Here is a 24,475-nt window from a genome sequence, read left to right as displayed (position 1 = left end):
AATGGAAATTTTTCAATGTTTAACTTTTTTGACTGCTAATGACTATTCCATGTAAATTATCACTTTTGGAACAAATATAAGTGTGTTTAGAGTCACATTAATGCCTGAAATTGGTCGAAATAGAAGCTTCTGAATAGGAGAAAAAGTCTGTAATAATGGCAATTTTGGTCACATTGAGGCTTGAAAAAGTGGTTATTCAACATGACGCACATTCCAAATGACATTTTGAATCAATTTTTCTACAGTCCAAAAAATGAATTTTCTGATGAAAAACGATGACCCGTGACCTGTCGAAATTTCTCCAGATGGTCAGAAATGGAAATTTTTCAATGTTTAATTTTTTGACTGCTAATGACTATTCCATGTAAATTATCACTTTTGGAACAAAAATAAGTGTGTTTAGAGTCACATTAATGCCTGAAATTGGTCAAAATAGAAGCTTCTGGATAGGAGAAAAAGTCTGTAATAATGGCAATTTTGGTCACATTGAGGCTTTAAAAAGTAGTTATTCAACATGAGGCACATTCCAAATGCCATTTTGAATCAATTTTTCTACAGTCCAAAAAATCAATTTTCTGATGAAAAACGATGACCGGTGATCTGTCGAAATTTCTCCAGATGGTCAAAAATGGAAATTTTTCAATGTTTAACTTTTTTGACTGCTAATGACTATTCCATGTAAATTATCACTTTTGGAACAAATATAAGTGTGTTTAGAGTCACATTAATGCCTGAAATTGGTCGAAATAGAAGCTTCTGAATAGGAGAAAAAGTCTGTAATAATGGCAATTTTGGTCACATTGAGGCTTGAAAAAGTGGTTATTCAACATGACGCACATTCCAAATGACATTTTGAATCAATTTTTCTACAGTCCAAAAAATGAATTTTCTGATGAAAAACGATGACCCGTGACCTGTCGAAATTTCTCCAGATGGTCAGAAATGGAAATTTTTCAATGTTTAATTTTTTGACTGCTAATGACTATTCCATGTAAATTATCACTTTTGGAACAAAAATAAGTGTGTTTAGAGTCACATTAATGCCTGAAATTGGTCAAAATAGAAGCTTCTGGATAGGAGAAAAAGTCTGTAATAATGGCAATTTTGGTCACATTGAGGCTTTAAAAAGTAGTTATTCAACATGAGGCACATTCCAAATGACATTTTGCATCAATTTTTCTACAGTCCAAAAAATCAATTTTCTGATGAAAAACGATGACCGGTGACCTGTCGAAATTTCTCCAGATCGTCAGAAATGGAAATTTTTCAATGTTTAACTTTTTTGACTGCAAATGACTATTCCATGTAAATTATCACTTTTGGACCAAAAATAAGTGTGTTTAGAGTCACATTAATGCCTGAAATTGGTCAAAATAGAAGCTTCTGAATAGGAGAAAAAGCCTGTAATAATGGCAATTTTGGTCACATTGAGGCTTGAAAAAGTAGTTATTCAACATGAGGCACATTCCAAAAGACATTTTGAATCAATTTTTCTACAGTCCAAAAAATCAATTTTCTGATGAAAAACAATGACCTGTGACCTGTCGAAATTTCTCCAGATGGTCACAAATGGAAATTTTTCAATGTTTCATTTTTTTACGGCTAATGACTATTCCATGTAAATTATCACTTTTGGACCAAAAATAAGTGTGTTTAGTCACATTAATGCCTGAAATTGGTCGAAATAGAAGCTTCTGAATAGGAGAAAAAGTCTGTAATAATGGCAATTTTGGTCACATTGAGGCTTGAAAAAGTAGTTATTCAACATGAGGCACATTCCAAATGACATTTTGAATCAATTTTTCTACAGTCCAAAAAATCAATTTTCTGATGAAAAACGATGACCGGTGATCTGTCGAAATTTCTCCAGATGGTCAAAAATGGAAATTTTTCAATGTTTAACTTTTTTGACTGCAAATGACTATTCCATGTAAATTATCACTTTTGGAACAAATATAAGTGTGCTTAGAGTCACTTTAATGCCTGAAATTAGTCGAAATAGAAGCTTCTGAATAGGAGAAAAAGTCTGTAATAATGGCAATTTTGGTCACATTGAGGCTTGAAAAAGTAGTTATTCAACATGAGGCACATTCCAAATGACATTTTGAATCAATTTTTCTACAGTCCAAAAAATCAATTTTCTGATGAAAAACGATGACCCGTGACCTGTCGAAATTTCTCCAGATTGTCAGAAATGGAATTTTTTTAATGTTTAATTTTTTGACTGCAAATAACTATTCCATGTAAATTATAATTTTTGGAACAAAACTAAGTGTGTTTAGAGTCACTTTAATGCAAGTCTGTAATAATGGCAATTTTGGTCACATTGAGGCTTTAAAAAGTAGTTATTCAACATGAGGCACATTCCAAATGACATTTTGAATCAATTTTTCTACAGTCCAAAAAATCAATTTTCTGATGAAAAACGATGACCCGTGACAAGTCGAAATTTCTCCAGATGGTCAGAAATGGACATTTTTCAATGTTTAATTTTTTGACTGCTAATGACTATTCCATGTAAATTATCACTTTTGGAACAAAAATAAGTGTGTTTAGAGTCACATTAATGCCTGAAATTGGTCAAAATAGAAGCTTCTAGATAGGAGAAAAAGTCTGTAATAATGGCAATTTTGGTCACATTGAGGCTTTAAAAAGTAGTTATTCAACATGAGGCACATTCCAAATGCCATTTTGAATCAATTTTTCTACAGTCCAAAAAATCAATTTTCTGATGAAAAACGATGACCGGTGATCTGTCGAAATTTCTCCAGATGGTCAAAAATGGAAATTTTTCAATGTTTAACTTTTTTGACTGCTAATGACTATTCCATGTAAATTATCACTTTTGGAACAAATATAAGTGTGTTTAGAGTCACTTTAATGCCTGAAATTGGTCGAAATAGAAGCTTCTGAATAGGAGAAAAAGTCTGTAATAATGGCAATTTTGGTCACATTGAGGCTTGAAAAAGTGGTTATTCAACATGACGCACATTCCAAATGACATTTTGAATCAATTTTTCTACAGTCCAAAAAATGAATTTTCTGATGAAAAACGATGACCCGTGACCTGTCGAAATTTCTCCAGATGGTCAGAAATGGAAATTTTTCAATGTTTAATTTTTTGACTGCAAATGACTATTCCATGTAAATTATCACTTTTGGAACAAAAATAAGTGTGTTTAGAGTCCCATTAATGCCTGAAATTGGTCAAAATAGAAGCTTCTGGATAGGAGAAAAAGTCTGTAATAATGGCAATTTTGGTCACATTGAGGCTTTAAAAAGTAGTTATTCAACATGAGGCACATTCCAAATGACATTTTGCATCAATTTTTCTACAGTCCAAAAAATCAATTTTCTGATGAAAAACGATGACCGGTGACCTGTCGAAATTTCTCCAGATCGTCAGAAATGGAAATTTTTCAATGTTTAACTTTTTTGACTGCTAATGACTATTCCATGTAAATTATCACTTTTGGAACAAATATAAGTGTGTTTAGAGTCACTTTAATGCCTGAAATTGGTCGAAATAGAAGCTTCTGAATAGGAGAAAAAGTCTGTAATAATGGCAATTTTGGTCACATTGAGGCTTGAAAAAGTGGTTATTCAACATGAGGCACATTCCAAATGACATTTTGAATCAAGTTTTCTACAGTCCAAAAAATGAATTTTCTGATGAAAAACGATGACCCGTGACCTGTCGAAATTTCTCCAGATGGTCAGAAATGGAAATTTTTCAATGTTTAATTTTTTGACTGCTAATGACTATTCCATGTAAATTATCACTTTTGGAACAAAAATAAGTGTGTTTAGAGTCACATTAATGCCTGAAATTGGTTGAAATAGAAGCTTCTGAATAGGAGAAAAAGTCTGTAATATTGGCAATTTTGGTCACATTGAGGCTTGAAAAAGTAGTTATTCAACATGAGGCACATTCCAAATGACATTTTGAATCAATTTTTCTACAGTCCAAAAAATCAATTTTCTGATGAAAAACAATGACCTGTGACATGTCGAAATTTCTCCAGATCGTCAGAAATGGAAATTTTTCAATGTTTAACTTTTTTGACTGCAAATGACTATTCCATGTAAATTATCACTTTTGGTACAAATATAAGTGTGTTTGAGTCACTTTAATGCCTGAAATTGGTTGAAATAGAAGCTTCTGAATAGGAGAAAAAGTCTGTAATATTGGCAATTTTGGTCACATTGAGGCTTGAAAAAGTAGTTATTCAACATGAGGCACATTCCAAATGACATTTTGAATCAATTTTTCTACAGTCCAAAAAATCAATTTTCTGATGAAAAACAATGACCTGTGACCTGTCGAAATTTCTCCAGATGGTCACAAATGGAAATTTGTCAATGTTTAATTTTTTGACTGCTAATGACTATTCCATGTAAATTATCACTTTTGGACCAAAAATAAGTGTGTTTAGAGTCACATTAATGCCTGAAATTGGTCAAAATAGAAGCTTCTGAATAGGAGAAAAAGTCTATAATAATGGCAATTTTGGTCACATTGAGGCTTGAAAAAGTAGTTATTCAACATGAGGCACATTCCAAAAGACATTTTGAATCAATTTTTCTACTGTCCAAAAAATCAATTTTCTGATGAAAAACAATGACCTGTGACCTGTCGAAATTTCTCCAGATGGTCAAAAATGGAAATTTTTCAATGTTTAACTTTTTTGACTGCAAATGACTATTCCATGTAAATGATCACTTTTGGAACAAATATAAGTGTGTTTAGAGTCACTTTAATGCCTGAAATTGGTCGAAATCGGAGCTTCTGAATAGGAGAAAAAGTCTGTAATAATGGCAATTTTGGTCACATTGAGGCTTGAAAAAGTGGTTATTCAACATGAGGCACATTCCAAATGACATTTTGAATCAATTTTTCTACAGTCCAAAAAATCAATTTTCTGATGTAAAAAGATGACCCGTGACCTGTCGAAATTTCTCCAGATGGTCAGAAATGGAAATTTTTCAATGTTTAACTTTTTTAACTGCAAATGACTATTCCATGTAAATTATCACTTTTGGTACAAAAATAAGTGTGTTTAGAGTCACATTAATGCCTGAAATTGGTCAAAATAGAAGCTTCTGAATAGGAAAAAAAGTCTGTAATAATGGCAATTTTGGTCACATTGAGGCTTGAAAAAGTAGTTATTCAACATGAGGCACATTCCAAATGACATTTTGAATCAATTTTTCTACAGTCCAAAAAATCAATTTTCTGATGAAAAACGATGACCCGTGACCTGTCGAAATTTCTCCAGATGGTCACAAATGGAAATTTTTCAATGTTTAATTTTTTTACGGCTAATGACTATTCCATGTAAATTATCACTTTTGGACCAAAGATAAGTGTGTTTAGTCACATTAATGCCTGAAATTGGTCGAAATAGAAGCTTCTGAATAGGAGAAAAAGTCTGTAATAATGGCAATTTTGGTCACATTGAGGCTAGAAAAAGTGGTTATTCAACATGAGGCACATTCCAAATGACATTTTGAATCAATTTTTCTACAGTCCAAAAAATCAATTTTCTGATGAAAAACGATGACCCGTGACCTGTCGAAATTTCTCCAGATGGTCAGAAATGGACATTTTTCAATGTTTAATTTGCTGACTGCTAATGACTATTCCATGTAAATTATCACGTTTAGAACAAAAATAAGTGTGTTTAGAGTCACATTAATGCCTGAAATTGGTCAAAATAGAAGCTTCTAGATAGGAGAAAAAGTCTGTAATAATGGCAATTTTGGTCACATTGAGGCTTGAAAAAGTAGTTATTCAACATGAGGCACATTCCAAATGACATTTTGAATCAATTTTTCTACAGTCCAAAAAATCAATTTTCTGATGAAAAACGATGACCGGTGATCTGTCGAAATTTCTCCAGATGGTCAAAAATGGAAATTTTTCAATGTTTAACTTTTTTGACTGCAAATGACTATTCCATGTAAATTATCACTTTTGGAACAAATATAAGTGTGTTTAGAGTCACTTTAATGCCTGAAATTAGTCGAAATAGAAGCTTCTGAATAGGAGAAAAAGTCTGTAATAATGGCAATTTTGGTCACATTGAGGCTTGAAAAAGTAGTTATTCAACATGAGGCACATTCCAAATGACATTTTGAATCAATTTTTCTACAGTCCAAAAAATCAATTTTCTGATGAAAAACGATGACCCGTGACCTGTCGAAATTTCTCCAGATGGTCAGAAATGGAATTTTTTTAATGTTTAACTTTTTTAACTGCAAATGACTATTCCATGTAAATTATCACTTTTGGTACAAAAATAAGTGTGTTTAGAGTCACATTAATGCCTGAAATTGGTCAAAATAGAAGCTTCTAGATAGGAGAAAAAGTCTGTAATAATGGCAATTTTGGTCACATTGAGGCTTGAAAAAGTAGTTATTCAACATGAGGCACATTCCAAATGACATTTTGAATCAATTTTTCTACAGTCCAAAAAATCAATTTTCTGATGAAAAACGATGACCGGTGATCTGTCGAAATTTCTCCAGATGGTCAAAAATGGAAATTTTTCAATGTTTAACTTTTTTGACTGCAAATGACTATTCCATGTAAATTATCACTTTTGGAACAAATATAACTGTGTTTAGAGTCACTTTAATGCCTGAAATTAGTCGAAATAGAAGCTTCTGAATAGGAGAAAAAGTCTGTAATAATGGCAATTTTGGTCACATTGAGGCTTGAAAAAGTAGTTATTCAACATGAGGCACATTCCAAATGACATTTTGAATCAATTTTTCTACAGTCCAAAAAATCAATTTTCTGATGAAAAACGATGACCCGTGACCTGTCGAAATTTCTCCAGATTGTCAGAAATGGAATTTTTTTAATGTTTTATTTTTTGACTGCAAATAACTATTCCATGTAAATTATAATTTTTGGAACAAAACTAAGTGTGTTTAGAGTCACTTTAATGCAAGTCTGTAATAATGGCAATTTTGGTCACATTGAGGCTTTAAAAAGTAGTTATTCAACATGAGGCACATTCCAAATGACATTTTGAATCAATTTTTCTACAGTCCAAAAAATCAATTTTCTGATGAAAAACGATGACCCGTGACAAGTCGAAATTTCTCCAGATGGTCAGAAATGGACATTTTTCAATGTTTAATTTTTTGACTGCTAATGACTATTCCATGTAAATTATCACTTTTGGAACAAAAATAAGTGTGTTTAGAGTCACATTAATGCCTGAAATTGGTCAAAATAGAAGCTTCTAGATAGGAGAAAAAGTCTGTAATAATGGCAATTTTGGTCACATTGAGGCTTTAAAAAGTAGTTATTCAACATGAGGCACATTCCAAATGCCATTTTGAATCAATTTTTCTACAGTCCAAAAAATCAATTTTCTGATGAAAAACGATGACCGGTGATCTGTCGAAATTTCTCCAGATGGTCAAAAATGGAAATTTTTCAATGTTTAACTTTTTTGACTGCTAATGACTATTCCATGTAAATTATCACTTTTGGAACAAATATAAGTGTGTTTAGAGTCACTTTAATGCCTGAAATTGGTCGAAATAGAAGCTTCTGAATAGGAGAAAAAGTCTGTAATAATGGCAATTTTGGTCACATTGAGGCTTGAAAAAGTGGTTATTCAACATGACGCACATTCCAAATGACATTTTGAATCAATTTATCTACAGTCCAAAAAATGAATTTTCTGATGAAAAACGATGACCCGTGACCTGTCGAAATTTCTCCAGATGGTCAGAAATGGAAATTTTTCAATGTTTAATTTTTTGACTGCTAATGACTATTCCATGTAAATTATCACTTTTGGAACAAAAATAAGTGTGTTTAGAGTCACATTAATGCCTGAAATTGGTCAAAATAGAAGCTTCTGGATAGGAGAAAAAGTCTGTAATAATGGCAATTTTGGTCACATTGAGGCTTTAAAAAGTAGTTATTCAACATGAGGCACATTCCAAATGACATTTTGCATCAATTTTTCTACAGTCCAAAAAATCAATTTTCTGATGAAAAACGATGACCGGTGACCTGTCGAAATTTCTCCAGATCGTCAGAAATGGAAATTTTTAAATGTTTAACTTTTTTGACTGCTAATGACTATTCCATGTAAATTATCACTTTTGGAACAAATATAAGTGTGTTTAGAGTCACTTTAATGCCTGAAATTGGTCGAAATAGAAGCTTCTGAATAGGAGAAAAAGTCTGTAATAATGGCAATTTTGGTCACATTGAGGCTTGAAAAAGTAGTTATTCAACATGAGGCACATTCCAAATGACATTTTGCATCAATTTTTCTACAGTCCAAAAAATCAATTTTCTGATGAAAAACGATGACCGGTGACCTGTCGAAATTTCTCCAGATCGTCAGAAATGGAAATTTTTCAATGTTTAACTTTTTTGACTGCTAATGACTATTCCATGTAAATTATCACTTTTGGAACAAATATAAGTGTGTTTAGAGTCACTTTAATGCCTGAAATTGGTCGAAATAGAAGCTTCTGAATAGGAGAAAAAGTCTGTAATAATGGCAATTTTGGTCACATTGAGGCTTGAAAAAGTGGTTATTCAACATGAGGCACATTCCAAATGACATTTTGAATCAATTTTTCTACAGTCCAAAAAATGAATTTTCTGATGAAAAACGATGACCCGTGACCTGTCAAAATTTCTCCAGATGGTCAGAAATGGAAATTTTTCAATGTTTAATTTTTTGACTGCTAATGACTATTCCATGTAAATTATCACTTTTGGAACAAAAATAAGTGTGTTTAGAGTCACATTAATGCCTGAAATTGGTTGAAATAGAAGCTTCTGAATAGGAGAAAAAGTCTGTAATATTGGCAATTTTGGTCACATTGAGGCTTGAAAAAGTAGTTATTCAACATGAGGCACATTCCAAATGACATTTTGAATCAATTTTTCTACAGTCCAAAAAATCAATTTTCTGATGAAAAACAATGACCTGTGACATGTCGAAATTTCTCCAGATCGTCAGAAATGGAAATTTTTCAATGTTTAACTTTTTTGACTGCAAATGACTATTCCATGTAAATTATCACTTTTGGTACAAATATAAGTGTGTTTGAGTCACTTTAATGCCTGAAATTGGTTGAAATAGAAGCTTCTGAATAGGAGAAAAAGTCTGTAATATTGGCAATTTTGGTCACATTGAGGCTTGAAAAAGTAGTTATTCAACATGAGGCACATTCCAAATGACATTTTGAATCAATTTTTCTACAGTCCAAAAAATCAATTTTCTGATGAAAAACAATGACCTGTGACCTGTCGAAATTTCTCCAGATGGTCACAAATGGAAATTTGTCAATGTTTAATTTTTTGACTGCTAATGACTATTCCATGTAAATTATCACTTTTGGACCAAAAATAAGTGTGTTTAGAGTCACATTAATGCCTGAAATTGGTCGAAATAGAAGCTTCTGAATAGGAGAAAAAGTCTGTAATAATGGCAATTTTGGTCACATTGAGGCTAGAAAAAGTGGTTATTCAACATGAGGCACATTCCAAATGACATTTTGAATCAATTTTTCTACAGTCCAAAAAATCAATTTTCTGATGAAAAACGATGACCCGTGACCTGTCGAAATTTCTCCAGATGGTCAGAAATGGACATTTTTCAATGTTTAATTTGTTGACTGCTAATGACTATTCCATGTAAATTATCACGTTTAGAACAAAAATAAGTGTGTTTAGAGTCACATTAATGCCTGAAATTGGTCAAAATAGAAGCTTCTAGATAGGAGAAAAAGTCTGTAATAATGGCAATTTTGGTCACATTGAGGCTTGAAAAAGTAGTTATTCAACATGAGGCACATTCCAAATGACATTTTGAATCAATTTTTCTACAGTCCAAAAAATCAATTTTCTGATGAAAAACGATGACCGGTGATCTGTCGAAATTTCTCCAGATGGTCAAAAATGGAAATTTTTCAATGTTTAACTTTTTTGACTGCAAATGACTATTCCATGTAAATTATCACTTTTGGAACAAATATAAGTGTGTTTAGAGTCACTTTAATGCCTGAAATTAGTCGAAATAGAAGCTTCTGAATAGGAGAAAAAGTCTGTAATAATGGCAATTTTGGTCACATTGAGGCTTGAAAAAGTAGTTATTCAACATGAGGCACATTCCAAATGACATTTTGAATCAATTTTTCTACAGTCCAAAAAATCAATTTTCTGATGAAAAACGATGACCCGTGACCTGTCGAAATTTCTCCAGATGGTCAGAAATGGAATTTTTTTAATGTTTAACTTTTTTAACTGCAAATGACTATTCCATGTAAATTATCACTTTTGGTACAAAAATAAGTGTGTTTAGAGTCACATTAATGCCTGAAATTGGTCAAAATAGAAGCTTCTGAATAGGAAAAAAAGTCTGTAATAATGGCAATTTTGGTCACATTGAGGCTTGAAAAAGTAGTTATTCAACATGAGGCACATTCCAAATGACATTTTGAATCAATTTTTCTACAGTCCAAAAAATCAATTTTCTGATGAAAAACGATGACCCGTGACCTGTCGAAATTTCTCCAGATGGTCACAAATGTAAATTTTTCAATGTTTAATTTTTTACGGCTAATGACTATTCCATGTAAATTATCACTTTTGGACCAAAAATAAGTGTGTTTAGTCACATTAATGCCTGAAATTGGTCGAAATAGAAGCTTCTGAATAGGAGAAAAAGTCTGTAATAATGGCAATTTTGGTCACATTGAGGCTAGAAAAAGTGGTTATTCAACATGAGGCACATTCCAAATGACATTTTGAATCAATTTTTCTACAGTCCAAAAAATCAATTTTCTGATGAAAAACGATGACCCGTGACCTGTCGAAATTTCTCCAGATGGTCAGAAATGAACATTTTTCAATGTTTAATTTTTTGACTGCTAATGACTATTCCATGTAACTTATCACGTTTAGAACAAAAATAAGTGTGTTTAGAGTCACATTAATGCCTGAAATTGGTCAAAATAGAAGCTTCTAGATAGGAGAAAAAGTCTGTAATAATGGCAATTTTGGTCACATTGAGGCTTGAAAAAGTAGTTATTCAACATGAGGCACATTCCAAATGACATTTTGAATCAATTTTTCTACAGTCCAAAAAATCAATTTTCTGATGAAAAACGATGACCGGTGATCTGTCGAAATTTCTCCAGATGGTCAAAAATGGAAATTTTTCAATGTTTAACTTTTTTGACTGCAAATGACTATTCCATGTAAATTATCACTTTTGGAACAAATATAACTGTGTTTAGAGTCACTTTAATGCCTGAAATTAGTCGAAATAGAAGCTTCTGAATAGGAGAAAAAGTCTGTAATAATGGCAATTTTGGTCACATTGAGGCTTGAAAAAGTAGTTATTCAACATGAGGCACATTCCAAATGACATTTTGAATCAATTTTTCTACAGTCCAAAAAATCAATTTTCTGATGAAAAACGATGACCCGTGACCTGTCGAAATTTCTCCAGATTGTCAGAAATGGAATTTTTTTAATGTTTTATTTTTTGACTGCAAATAACTATTCCATGTAAATTATAATTTTTGGAACAAAACTAAGTGTGTTTAGAGTCACTTTAATGCAAGTCTGTAATAATGGCAATTTTGGTCACATTGAGGCTTTAAAAAGTAGTTATTCAACATGAGGCACATTCCAAATGACATTTTGAATCAATTTTTCTACAGTCCAAAAAATCAATTTTCTGATGAAAAACGATGACCCGTGACAAGTCGAAATTTCTCCAGATGGTCAGAAATGGACATTTTTCAATGTTTAATTTTTTGACTGCTAATGACTATTCCATGTAAATTATCACTTTTGGAACAAAAATAAGTGTGTTTAGAGTCACATTAATGCCTGAAATTGGTCAAAATAGAAGCTTCTAGATAGGAGAAAAAGTCTGTAATAATGGCAATTTTGGTCACATTGAGGCTTTAAAAAGTAGTTATTCAACATGAGGCACATTCCAAATGCCATTTTGAATCAATTTTTCTACAGTCCAAAAAATCAATTTTCTGATGAAAAACGATGACCGGTGATCTGTCGAAATTTCTCCAGATGGTCAAAAATGGAAATTTTTCAATGTTTAACTTTTTTGACTGCTAATGACTATTCCATGTAAATTATCACTTTTGGAACAAATATAAGTGTGTTTAGAGTCACTTTAATGCCTGAAATTGGTCGAAATAGAAGCTTCTGAATAGGAGAAAAAGTCTGTAATAATGGCAATTTTGGTCACATTGAGGCTTGAAAAAGTGGTTATTCAACATGACGCACATTCCAAATGACATTTTGAATCAATTTATCTACAGTCCAAAAAATGAATTTTCTGATGAAAAACGATGACCCGTGACCTGTCGAAATTTCTCCAGATGGTCAGAAATGGAAATTTTTCAATGTTTAATTTTTTGACTGCTAATGACTATTCCATGTAAATTATCACTTTTGGAACAAAAATAAGTGTGTTTAGAGTCACATTAATGCCTGAAATTGGTCAAAATAGAAGCTTCTGGATAGGAGAAAAAGTCTGTAATAATGGCAATTTTGGTCACATTGAGGCTTTAAAAAGTAGTTATTCAACATGAGGCACATTCCAAATGACATTTTGCATCAATTTTTCTACAGTCCAAAAAATCAATTTTCTGATGAAAAACGATGACCGGTGACCTGTCGAAATTTCTCCAGATCGTCAGAAATGGAAATTTTTCAATGTTTAACTTTTTTGACTGCTAATGACTATTCCATGTAAATTATCACTTTTGGAACAAATATAAGTGTGTTTAGAGTCACTTTAATGCCTGAAATTGGTCGAAATAGAAGCTTCTGAATAGGAGAAAAAGTCTGTAATAATGGCAATTTTGGTCACATTGAGGCTTGAAAAAGTAGTTATTCAACATGAGGCACATTCCAAATGACATTTTGCATCAATTTTTCTACAGTCCAAAAAATCAATTTTCTGATGAAAAACGATGACCGGTGACCTGTCGAAATTTCTCCAGATCGTCAGAAATGGAAATTTTTCAATGTTTAACTTTTTTGACTGCTAATGACTATTCCATGTAAATTATCACTTTTGGAACAAATATAAGTGTGTTTAGAGTCACTTTAATGCCTGAAATTGGTCGAAATAGAAGCTTCTGAATAGGAGAAAAAGTCTGTAATAATGGCAATTTTGGTCACATTGAGGCTTGAAAAAGTGGTTATTCAACATGAGGCACATTCCAAATGACATTTTGAATCAATTTTTCTACAGTCCAAAAAATGAATTTTCTGATGAAAAACGATGACCCGTGACCTGTCAAAATTTCTCCAGATGGTCAGAAATGGAAATTTTTCAATGTTTAATTTTTTGACTGCTAATGACTATTCCATGTAAATTATCACTTTTGGAACAAAAATAAGTGTGTTTAGAGTCACATTAATGCCTGAAATTGGTTGAAATAGAAGCTTCTGAATAGGAGAAAAAGTCTGTAATATTGGCAATTTTGGTCACATTGAGGCTTGAAAAAGTAGTTATTCAACATGAGGCACATTCCAAATGACATTTTGAATCAATTTTTCTACAGTCCAAAAAATCAATTTTCTGATGAAAAACAATGACCTGTGACATGTCGAAATTTCTCCAGATCGTCAGAAATGGAAATTTTTCAATGTTTAACTTTTTTGACTGCAAATGACTATTCCATGTAAATTATCACTTTTGGTACAAATATAAGTGTGTTTGAGTCACTTTAATGCCTGAAATTGGTTGAAATAGAAGCTTCTGAATAGGAGAAAAAGTCTGTAATATTGGCAATTTTGGTCACATTGAGGCTTGAAAAAGTAGTTATTCAACATGAGGCACATTCCAAATGACATTTTGAATCAATTTTTCTACAGTCCAAAAAATCAATTTTCTGATGAAAAACAATGACCTGTGACCTGTCGAAATTTCTCCAGATGGTCACAAATGGAAATTTGTCAATGTTTAATTTTTTGACTGCTAATGACTATTCCATGTAAATTATCACTTTTGGACCAAAAATAAGTGTGTTTAGAGTCACATTAATGCCTGAAATTGGTCAAAATAGAAGCTTCTGAATAGGAGAAAAAGTCTGTAATAATGGCAATTTTGGTCACATTGAGGCTTGAAAAAGTAGTTATTCAACATGAGGCACATTCCAAAAGACATTTTGAATCAATTTTTCTACTGTCCAAAAAATCAATTTTCTGATGAAAAACAATGACCTGTGACCTGTCGAAATTTCTCCAGATGGTCAAAAATGGAAATTTTTCAATGTTTAACTTTTTTGACTGCAAATGACTATTCCATGTAAATTATCACTTTTGGAACAAATATAAGTGTGTTTAGAGTCACTTTAATGCCTGAAATTGGTCGAAATCGGAGCTTCTGAATAGGAGAAAAAGTCTGTAATAATGGCAATTTTGGTCACATTGAGGCTTGAAAAAGTGGTTATTCAACATGAGGCACATTCCAAATGACATTTTGAATCAATTTTTCTACAGTCCAAAAAATCAATTTTCTGATGTAAAAAGATGACCCGTGACCTGTCGAAATTTCTCCAGATGGTCAGAAATGGAAATTTTTCAATGTTTAACTTTTTTAACTGCAAATGACTATTCCATGTAAATTATCACTTTTGGTACAAAAATAAGTGTGTTTAGAGTCACATTAATGCCTGAAATTGGTCAAAATAGAAGCTTCTGAATAGGAAAAAAAGTCTGTAATAATGGCAATTTTGGTCACATTGAGGCTAGAAAAAGTAGTTATTCAACATGAGGCACATTCCAAATGACATTTTGAATCAATTTTTCTACAGTCCAAAAAATCAATTTTCTGATGAAAAACGATGACCCGTGACCTGTCGAAATTTCTCCAGATGGTCAGAAATGGACATTTTTCAATGTTTAATTTGTTGACTGCTAATGACTATTCCATGTAAATTATCACGTTTAGAACAAAAATAAGTGTGTTTAGAGTCACATTAATGCCTGAAATTGGTCAAAATAGAAGCTTCTAGATAGGAGAAAAAGTCTGTAATAATGGCAATTTTGGTCACATTGAGGCTTGAAAAAGTAGTTATTCAACATGAGGCACATTCCAAATGACATTTTGAATCAATTTTTCTACAGTCCAAAAAATCAATTTTCTGATGAAAAACGATGACCGGTGATCTGTCGAAATTTCTCCAGATGGTCAAAAATGGAAATTTTTCAATGTTTAACTTTTTTGACTGCAAATGACTATTCCATGTAAATTATCACTTTTGGAACAAATATAAGTGTGTTTAGAGTCACTTTAATGCCTGAAATTAGTCGAAATAGAAGCTTCTGAATAGGAGAAAAAGTCTGTAATAATGGCAATTTTGGTCACATTGAGGCTTGAAAAAGTAGTTATTCAACATGAGGCACATTCCAAATGACATTTTGAATCAATTTTTCTACAGTCCAAAAAATCAATTTTCTGATGAAAAACGATGACCCGTGACCTGTCGAAATTTCTCCAGATGGTCAGAAATGGAATTTTTTTAATGTTTAACTTTTTTAACTGCAAATGACTATTCCATGTAAATTATCACTTTTGGTACAAAAATAAGTGTGTTTAGAGTCACATTAATGCCTGAAATTGGTCAAAATAGAAGCTTCTGAATAGGAAAAAAAGTCTGTAATAATGGCAATTTTGGTCACATTGAGGCTTGAAAAAGTAGTTATTCAACATGAGGCACATTCCAAATGACATTTTGAATCAATTTTTCTACAGTCCAAAAAATCAATTTTCTGATGAAAAACAATGACCTGTGACATGTCGAAATTTCTCCAGATCGTCAGAAATGGAAATTTTTCAATGTTTAACTTTTTTGACTGCAAATGACTATTCCATGTAAATTATCACTTTTGGTACAAATATAAGTGTGTTTGAGTCACTTTAATGCCTGAAATTGGTTGAAATAGAAGCTTCTGAATAGGAGAAAAAGTCTGTAATATTGGCAATTTTGGTCACATTGAGGCTTGAAAAAGTAGTTATTCAACATGAGGCACATTCCAAATGACATTTTGAATCAATTTTTCTACAGTCCAAAAAATCAATTTTCTGATGAAAAACAATGACCTGTGACCTGTCGAAATTTCTCCAGATGGTCACAAATGGAAATTTGTCAATGTTTAATTTTTTGACTGCTAATGACTATTCCATGTAAATTATCACTTTTGGACCAAAAATAAGTGTGTTTAGAGTCACATTAATGCCTGAAATTGGTCAAAATAGAAGCTTCTGAATAGGAGAAAAAGTCTGTAATAATGGCAATTTTGGTCACATTGAGGCTTGAAAAAGTAGTTATTCAACATGAGGCACATTCCAAAAGACATTTTGAATCAATTTTTCTACTGTCCAAAAAATCAATTTTCTGATGAAAAACAATGACCTGTGACCTGTCGAAATTTCTCCAGATGGTCAAAAATGGAAATTTTTCAATGTTTAACTTTTTTGACTGCAAATGACTATTCCATGTAAATGATCACTTTTGGAACAAATATAAGTGTGTTTAGAGTCACTTTAATGCCTGAAATTGGTCGAAATCGGAGCTTCTGAATAGGAGAAAAAGTCTGTAATAATGGCAATTTTGGTCACATTGAGGCTTGAAAAAGTGGTTATTCAACATGAGGCACATTCCAAATGACATTTTGAATCAATTTTTCTACAGTCCAAAAAATCAATTTTCTGATGTAAAAAGATGACCCGTGACCTGTCGAAATTTCTCCAGATGGTCAGAAATGGAAATTTTTCAATGTTTAACTTTTTTAACTGCAAATGACTATTCCATGTAAATTATCACTTTTGGTACAAAAATAAGTGTGTTTAGAGTCACATTAATGCCTGAAATTGGTCAAAATAGAAGCTTCTGAATAGGAAAAAAAGTCTGTAATAATGGCAATTTTGGTCACATTGAGGCTTGAAAAAGTAGTTATTCAACATGAGGCACATTCCAAATGACATTTTGAATCAATTTTTCTACAGTCCAAAAAATCAATTTTCTGATGAAAAACGATGACCCGTGACCTGTCGAAATTTCTCCAGATGGTCACAAATGGAAATTTTTCAATGTTTAATTTTTTTACGGCTAATGACTATTCCATGTAAATTATCACTTTTGGACCAAAGATAAGTGTGTTTAGTCACATTAATGCCTGAAATTGGTCGAAATAGAAGCTTCTGAATAGGAGAAAAAGTCTGTAATAATGGCAATTTTGGTCACATTGAGGCTAGAAAAAGTGGTTATTCAACATGAGGCACATTCCAAATGACATTTTGAATCAATTTTTCTACAGTCCAAAAAATCAATTTTCTGATGAAAAACGATGACCCGTGACCTGTCGAAATTTCTCCAGATGGTCAGAAATGGACATTTTTCAATGTTTAATTTGCTGACTGCTAATGACTATTCCATGTAAATTATCACGTTTAGAACAAAAATAAGTGTGTTTAGAGTCACATTAATGCCTGAAATTGGTCAAAATAGAAGCTTCTAGATAGGAGAAAAAGTCTGTAATAATGGCAATTTTGGTCACATTGAGGCTTGAAAAAGTAGTTATTCAACATGAGGCACATTCCAAATGACATTTTGAATCAATTTTTCTACAGTCCAAAAAATCAATTTTCTGATGAAAAACGATGACCGGTGATCTGTCGAAATTTCTCCAGATGGTCAAAAATGGAAATTTTTCAATGTTTAACTTTTTTGACTGCAAATGACTATTCCATGTAAATTATCACTTTTGGAACAAATATAAGTGTGTTTAGAGTCACTTTAATGCCTGAAATTAGTCGAAATAGAAGCTTCTGAATAGGAGAAAAAGTCTGTAATAATGGCAATTTTGGTCACATTGAGGCTTGAAAAAGTAGTTATTCAACATGAGGCACATTCCAAATGACATTTTGAATCAATTTTTCTACAGTCCAAAAAATCAATTTTCTGATGAAAAACGATGACCCGTGACCTGTCGAAATTTCTCCAGATGGTCAGAAATGGAATTTTTTTAATGTTTAACTTTTTTAACTGCAAATGACTATTCCATGTAAATTATCACTTTTGGTACAAAAATAAGTGTGTTTAGAGTCACATTAATGCCTGAAATTGGTCAAAATAGAAGCTTCTGAATAGGAAAAAAAGTCTGTAATAATGGCAATTTTGGTCACATTGAGGCTTGAAAAAGTAGTTATTCAACATGAGGCACATTCCAAATGACATTTTGAATCAATTTTTCTACAGTCCAAAAAATCAATTTTCTGATGAAAAACGATGACCCGTGACCTGTCGAAATTTCTCCAGATGGTCACAAATGTAAATTTTTCAATGTTTAATTTTTTACGGCTAATGACTATTCCATGTAAATTATCACTTTTGGACCAAAAATAAGTGTGTTTAGTCACATTAATGCCTGAAATTGGTCGAAATAGAAGCTTCTGAATAGGAGAAAAAGTCTGTAATAATGGCAATTTTGGTCACATTGAGGCTAGAAAAAGTGGTTATTCAACATGAGGCACATTCCAAATGACATTTTGAATCAATTTTTCTACAGTCCAAAAAATCAATTTTCTGATGAAAAACGATGACCCGTGACCTGTCGAAATTTCTCCAGATGGTCAGAAATGAACATTTTTCAATGTTTAATTTTTTGACTGCTAATGACTATTCCATGTAACTTATCACGTTTAGAACAAAAATAAGTGTGTTTAGAGTCACATTAATGCCTGAAATTGGTCAAAATAGAAGCTTCTAGATAGGAGAAAAAGTCTGTAATAATGGCAATTTTGGTCACATTGAGGCTTGAAAAAGTAGTTATTCAACATGAGGCACATTCCAAATGACATTTTGAATCAATTTTTCTACAGTCCAAAAAATCAATTTTCTGATGAAAAACGATGACCGGTGATCTGTCGAAATTTCTCCAGATGGTCAAAAATGGAAATTTTTCAATGTTTAACTTTTTTGACTGCAAATGACTATTCCATGTAAATTATCACTTTTGGAACAAATATAACTGTGTTTAGAGTCACTTTAATGCCTGAAATTAGTCGAAATAGAAGCTTCTGAATAGGAGAAAAAGTCTGTAATAATGGCAATTTTGGTCACATTGAGGCTTGAAAAAGTAGTTATTCAACATGAGGCACATTCCAAATGACATTTTGAATCAATTTTTCTACAGTCCAAAAAATCAATTTTCTGATGAAAAACGATGACCCGTGACCTGTCGAAATTTCTACAGATTGTCAGAAATGGAATTTTTTTAATGTTTTATTTTTTGACTGCAAATAACTATTCCATGTAAATTATAATTTTTGGAACAAAACTAAGTGTGTTTAGAGTCACTTTAATGCAAGTCTGTAATAATGGCAATTTTGGTCACATTGAGGCTTTAAAAAGTAGTTATTCAACATGAGGCACATTCCAAATGACATTTTGAATCAATTTTTCTACAGTCCAAAAAATCAATTTTCTGATGAAAAACGATGACCCGTGACAAGTCGAAATTTCTCCAGATGGTCAGAAATGGACATTTTTCAATGTTTAATTTTTTGACTGCTAATGACTATTCCATGTAAATTATCACTTTTGGAACAAAAATAAGTGTGTTTAGAGTCACATTAATGCCTGAAATTGGTCAAAATAGAAGCTTCTAGATAGGAGAAAAAGTCTGTAATAATGGCAATTTTGGTCACATTGAGGCTTTAAAAAGTAGTTATTCAACATGAGGCACATTCCAAATGCCATTTTGAATCAATTTTTCTACAGTCCAAAAAATCAATTTTCTGATGAAAAACGATGACCGGTGATCTGTCGAAATTTCTCCAGATGGTCAAAAATGGAAATTTTTCAATGTTTAACTTTTTTGACTGCTAATGACTATTCCATGTAAATTATCACTTTTGGAACAAATATAAGTGTGTTTAGAGTCACTTTAATGCCTGAAATTGGTCGAAATAGAAGCTTCTGAATAGGAGAAAAAGTCTGTAATAATGGCAATTTTGGTCACATTGAGGCTTGAAAAAGTGGTTATTCAACATGACGCACATTCCAAATGACATTTTGAATCAATTTATCTACAGTCCAAAAAATGAATTTTCTGATGAAAAACGATGACCCGTGACCTGTCGAAATTTCTCCAGATGGTCAGAAATGGAAATTTTTCAATGTTTAATTTTTTGACTGCTAATGACTATTCCATGTAAATTATCACTTTTGGAACAAAAATAAGTGTGTTTAGAGTCACATTAATGCCTGAAATTGGTCAAAATAGAAGCTTCTGGATAGGAGAAAAAGTCTGTAATAATGGCAATTTTGGTCACATTGAGGCTTTAAAAAGTAGTTATTCAACATGAGGCACATTCCAAATGACATTTTGCATCAATTTTTCTACAGTCCAAAAAATCAATTTTCTGATGAAAAACGATGACCGGTGACCTGTCGAAATTTCTCCAGATCGTCAGAAATGGAAATTTTTAAATGTTTAACTTTTTTGACTGCTAATGACTATTCCATGTAAATTATCACTTTTGGAACAAATATAAGTGTGTTTAGAGTCACTTTAATGCCTGAAATTGGTCGAAATAGAAGCTTCTGAATAGGAGAAAAAGTCTGTAATAATGGCAATTTTGGTCACATTGAGGCTTGAAAAAGTAGTTATTCAACATGAGGCACATTCCAAATGACATTTTGCATCAATTTTTCTACAGTCCAAAAAATCAATTTTCTGATGAAAAACGATGACCGGTGACCTGTCGAAATTTCTCCAGATCGTCAGAAATGGAAATTTTTCAATGTTTAACTTTTTTGACTGCTAATGACTATTCCATGTAAATTATCACTTTTGGAACAAATATAAGTGTGTTTAGAGTCACTTTAATGCCTGAAATTGGTCGAAATAGAAGCTTCTGAATAGGAGAAAAAGTCTGTAATAATGGCAATTTTGGTCACATTGAGGCTTGAAAAAGTGGTTATTCAACATGAGGCACATTCCAAATGACATTTTGAATCAATTTTTCTACAGTCCAAAAAATGAATTTTCTGATGAAAAACGATGACCCGTGACCTGTCAAAATTTCTCCAGATGGTCAGAAATGGAAATTTTTCAATGTTTAATTTTTTGACTGCTAATGACTATTCCATGTAAATTATCACTTTTGGAACAAAAATAAGTGTGTTTAGAGTCACATTAATGCCTGAAATTGGTTGAAATAGAAGCTTCTGAATAGGAGAAAAAGTCTGTAATATTGGCAATTTTGGTCACATTGAGGCTTGAAAAAGTAGTTATTCAACATGAGGCACATTCCAAATGACATTTTGAATCAATTTTTCTACAGTCCAAAAAATCAATTTTCTGATGAAAAACAATGACCTGTGACATGTCGAAATTTCTCCAGATCGTCAGAAATGGAAATTTTTCAATGTTTAACTTTTTTGACTGCAAATGACTATTCCATGTAAATTATCACTTTTGGTACAAATATAAGTGTGTTTGAGTCACTTTAATGCCTGAAATTGGTTGAAATAGAAGCTTCTGAATAGGAGAAAAAGTCTGTAATATTGGCAATTTTGGTCACATTGAGGCTTGAAAAAGTAGTTATTCAACATGAGGCACATTCCAAATGACATTTTGAATCAATTTTTCTACAGTCCAAAAAATCAATTTTCTGATGAAAAACAATGACCTGTGACCTGTCGAAATTTCTCCAGATGGTCACAAATGGAAATTTGTCAATGTTTAATTTTTTGACTGCTAATGACTATTCCATGTAAATTATCACTTTTGGACCAAAAATAAGTGTGTTTAGAGTCACATTAATGCCTGAAATTGGTCAAAATAGAAGCTTCTGAATAGGAGAAAAAGTCTGTAATAATGGCAATTTTGGTCACATTGAGGCTTGAAAAAGTAGTTATTCAACATGAGGCACATTCCAAAAGACATTTTGAATCAATTTTTCTACTGTCCAAAAAATCAATTTTCTGATGAAAAACAATGACCTGTGACCTGTCGAAATTTCTCCAGATGGTCAAAAATGGAAATTTTTCAATGTTTAACTTTTTTGACTGCAAATGACTATTCCATGTAAATTATCACTTTTGGAACAAATATAAGTGTGTTTAGAGTCACTTTAATGCCTGAAATTGGTCGAAATCGGAGCTTCTGAATAGGAGAAAAAGTCTGTAATAATGGCAATTTTGGTCACATTGAGGCTTGAAAAAGTGGTTATTCAACATGAGGCACATTCCAAATGACATTTTGAATCAATTTTTCTACAGTCCAAAAAATCAATTTTCTGATGTAAAAAGATGACCCGTGACCTGTCGAAATTTCTCCAGATGGTCAGAAATGGAAATTTTTCAATGTTTAACTTTTTTAACTGCAAATGACTATTCCATGTAAATTATCACTTTTGGTACAAAAATAAGTGTGTTTAGAGTCACATTAATGCCTGAAATTGGTCAAAATAGAAGCTTCTGAATAGGAAAAAAAGTCTGTAATAATGGCAATTTTGGTCACATTGAGGCTAGAAAAAGTAGTTATTCAACATGAGGCACATTCCAAATGACATTTTGAATCAATTTTTCTACAGTCCAAAAAATCAATTTTCTGATGAAAAACGATGACCCGTGACCTGTCGAAATTTCTCCAGATGGTCAGAAATGGACATTTTTCAATGTTTAATTTGTTGACTGCTAATGACTATTCCATGTAAATTATCACGTTTAGAACAAAAATAAGTGTGTTTAGAGTCACATTAATGCCTGAAATTGGTCAAAATAGAAGCTTCTAGATAGGAGAAAAAGTCTGTAATAATGGCAATTTTGGTCACATTGAGGCTTGAAAAAGTAGTTATTCAACATGAGGCACATTCCAAATGACATTTTGAATCAATTTTTCTACAGTCCAAAAAATCAATTTTCTGATGAAAAACGATGACCGGTGATCTGTCGAAATTTCTCCAGATGGTCAAAAATGGAAATTTTTCAATGTTTAACTTTTTTGACTGCAAATGACTATTCCATGTAAATTATCACTTTTGGAACAAATGTAAGTGTGTTTAGAGTCACTTTAATGCCTGAAATTAGTCGAAATAGAAGCTTCTGAATAGGAGAAAAAGTCTGTAATAATGGCAATTTTGGTCACATTGAGGCTTGAAAAAGTAGTTATTCAACATGAGGCACATTCCAAATGACATTTTGAATCAATTTTTCTACAGTCCAAAAAATCAATTTTCTGATGAAAAACGATGACCCGTGACCTGTCGAAATTTCTCCAGATGGTCAGAAATTGAATTTTTTTAATGTTTAACTTTTTTAACTGCAAATGACTATTCCATGTAAATTATCACTTTTGGTACAAAAATAAGTGTGTTTAGAGTCACATTAATGCCTGAAATTGGTCAAAATAGAAGCTTCTGAATAGGAAAAAAAGTCTGTAATAATGGCAATTTTGGTCACATTGAGGCTTGAAAAAGTAGTTATTCAACATGAGGCACATTCCAAATGACATTTTGAATCAATTTTTCTACAGTCCAAAAAATCAATTTTCTGATGAAAAACAATGACCTGTGACATGTCGAAATTTCTCCAGATCGTCAGAAATGGAAATTTTTCAATGTTTAACTTTTTTGACTGCAAATGACTATTCCATGTAAATTATCACTTTTGGTACAAATATAAGTGTGTTTGAGTCACTTTAATGCCTGAAATTGGTTGAAATAGAAGCTTCTGAATAGGAGAAAAAGTCTGTAATATTGGCAATTTTGGTCACATTGAGGCTTGAAAAAGTAGTTATTCAACATGAGGCACATTCCAAATGACATTTTGAATCAATTTTTCTACAGTCCAAAAAATCAATTTTCTGATGAAAAACAATGACCTGTGACCTGTCGAAATTTCTCCAGATGGTCACAAATGGAAATTTGTCAATGTTTAATTTTTTGACTGCTAATGACTATTCCATGTAAATTATCACTTTTGGACCAAAAATAAGTGTGTTTAGAGTCACATTAATGCCTGAAATTGGTCAAAATAGAAGCTTCTGAATAGGAGAAAAAGTCTGTAATAATGGCAATTTTGGTCACATTGAGGCTTGAAAAAGTAGTTATTCAACATGAGGCACATTCCAAAAGACATTTTGAATCAATTTTTCTACTGTCCAAAAAATCAATTTTCTGATGAAAAACAATGACCTGTGACCTGTCGAAATTTCTCCAGATGGTCAAAAATGGAAATTTATCAATGTTTAACTTTTTTGACTGCAAATGACTATTCCATGTAAATGATCACTTTTGGAACAAATATAAGTGTGTTTAGAGTCACTTTAATGCCTGAAATTGGTCGAAATCGGAGCTTCTGAATAGGAGAAAAAGTCTGTAATAATGGCAATTTTGGTCACATTGAGGCTTGAAAAAGTGGT

The sequence above is a fragment of the Triturus cristatus genome, chromosome 9, assembly GCF_964204655.1.
Source record: "Triturus cristatus chromosome 9, aTriCri1.1, whole genome shotgun sequence".
NCBI classification, from domain to species: Eukaryota; Metazoa; Chordata; class Amphibia; order Caudata; family Salamandridae; genus Triturus; species Triturus cristatus.
Note: the sequence above shows the minus strand (reverse complement) of the source record.